Here is a 2331-nt window from a genome sequence, read left to right as displayed (position 1 = left end):
CATAAAATATGAGAAGATATGTATTCAGGAAGCTGAATGAAGCCTAAACAGGATAGACCCTAAAAGAAAACCACCCAAACACACTATAATCAAACTTTCTAACACCAAAGACAAGAAAAGAATCATGAAAACAGCTTGGGGAGCCTGGAACACTGGCATGGCAAGCGGTAGAGGCCAGCCTTGTGGCCATGGACCAGTTCTTGTGGACCTCCTGGAGAACAACAAGATCTTTGTGATGCAGCAGCATGGATGTGCATCTATGAACGTAAGCAGAAGATAAAATTTGATGACAGGACCTTCCTTAGTGTACACCGACTAATTTGTAGAGATCAGAAAAATCATAAACACTGCATGGCTATTCCCCTTTCTCAAATTGTATTCATTGAAGAAAAGGCAGCTGGAATTGGGCAAAGTGCCAAAATAGTAATTCATTTTCACACAACTCTTCCTAACAAAGAACCTGGACCATTTCAGAGCAGTAAAAATTCCTACATCAAATGCTACTTCAAAGAACATGGCCAGATTGAGTTTTACAGGCATTTATCCAAGAAAATGACACAGAGAAGATTGAAGAATATGCCAGTTTCCCAGTCATTACAACAAAAGGAGAACTCCAGCCAGAAAGAATAAGGGCTGTCAGAATTATAGGTATTGAAAGGAAACTGGAAAAAAAAAAGAAACTGACAAAAACATTTCTGAGGCCTTTGAAGACCTTAGCAAGCTCATGGTCAAGGAGTTAGCAAAATCAATTGCTAATAAAATTAAAGATAAATACATTGACATCACAGAAGATGAGACTATCAAGTTTAAATTCTACTTGCTGAGCATGAGAATAGCTAACTAGTTACCAAGGAAACCTATGGCTCATGCACACAGTATCACATGCAGCTGGCCAAACAGCTTGTTGAAATATTGCAGGTGCCTTTAAAGGAATGAGTGGAAGATAATGTCACTAACAGAAGTATACTGTTTAGTAAACTGTGCTCGAGGAATGGAATTACTTTCACCAGAAGATTTAGTGAATTCATGCAAGATGCTGAAGGTGCTGAAATTACCTCTCAAGCTCAAAATCTTTGACAGTGTCATCATGGTGATTGAGCTTCAGTCCCACAAGGAAGAGGAAATGGTGGCCTCAGCCTTAGAGACAGTTTCAGAAAAGTGATCCTTAATATCTGAAGATTTTGCCAAGTTTCTGGGAATGGCTATCCTTCTTGCCAAAGAAAGGTTGCATCTTGCTGAGAAGATGGGTTATCTTTGCTGAGATTACCCAGTGGAAAGCTTGCTATTTTATCCAAATTTATTTATGACAGAGCTAAAGGTTTTGTGTCTGAAATACTTTTTATCTATATACTTACTTCTTATAGAGGTTGTATGGCATTGAAATAAGAGATAAGTCCTTATAAATTGAGAATTTATGGTAATTTTGCTGTATAATATAAATTTTTTAATATCTTCCTAAGCATTATGGTCCAAAAAGTCTATTTAGTATAAATATAGCTAACTCAGAAATATGAATGCAAATGTGAATTTAAAATCATGTTGTGTAGGACCTATATTTATCTTGAAATTTGGTGGATTTTAACTTGATCCTCACATCTAACCATTTTCAAAGAAGGGATTTTAGCTCATGGAAGAAGAAAAAGAGAAGCTGTGTTTTTGGATAGGTTAGATAATTATTTTGATGTGACTAAAATTCCTTGAGTTATAAATGAGGTTTTTCTCAGTGTTTAATGTCCACATTTTGGGGGTCCTTATGAAGTCATAGCTACAGTACAGTTTTAAGAGATTAGGACAGCATACCAAATTGTATAATGTGGCATCAGACTCCTCCTTTTAACAGAAAAAAATAAAGCATTGTTTAAGAGGAGAGAATTTGATTTGATTTATGTGTGCATAATATGACTTATTTCTTCTTTAAAGAGATAATTTCTTGGCTGGCATTTAAAGAATGCAACTATGTCATTTGTTTTAAAAATGCTGTGGACTTTGAACCTGAATTAAGGGCTGTATTGACATGCCCAAAGACAGGATTACACATTTGGGAGGCAGACAGCCCTGGCTTAAATAGAAGACAGACAGTGGAAAAGTAATGTTTCCTGTTTGTCAGCAGGAATGTTGTAGACATGATGTCACAATAGAACCAATACAAATAAATGGCACTTCCTTAGAAAGTTGGAAATAGAAATACCTAATGATACAGCAATTCCTCTAGTTGGTATATAACCTCAAGAAATACAAGCCATAACAAGAGTAGATATATGCACACCAATGTTCTTAGCAGCACTATTTACAATAGCAAAAAGATGGAGACAGCCTAAGTACCCATCAATG

At 36.1% G+C, this 2331-nt stretch overlaps 1 pseudogene; it reads left to right on the top strand.

Moving 5' to 3' along the window:
* Positions 1-261: 261 nt before the first annotated feature.
* On the top strand, positions 262-1381 carry LOC102830872 (annotated as a pseudogene).
* The last annotated feature ends 950 nt before the right edge of the window (positions 1382-2331 follow it).

This window comes from Chrysochloris asiatica, unplaced genomic scaffold (assembly GCF_000296735.1).
Source record: "Chrysochloris asiatica unplaced genomic scaffold, ChrAsi1.0 scaffold00122, whole genome shotgun sequence".
NCBI classification, from domain to species: domain Eukaryota; kingdom Metazoa; phylum Chordata; class Mammalia; order Afrosoricida; family Chrysochloridae; genus Chrysochloris; species Chrysochloris asiatica.
Note: the sequence above shows the minus strand (reverse complement) of the source record. Positions and strands in the feature narration are given on the sequence as shown.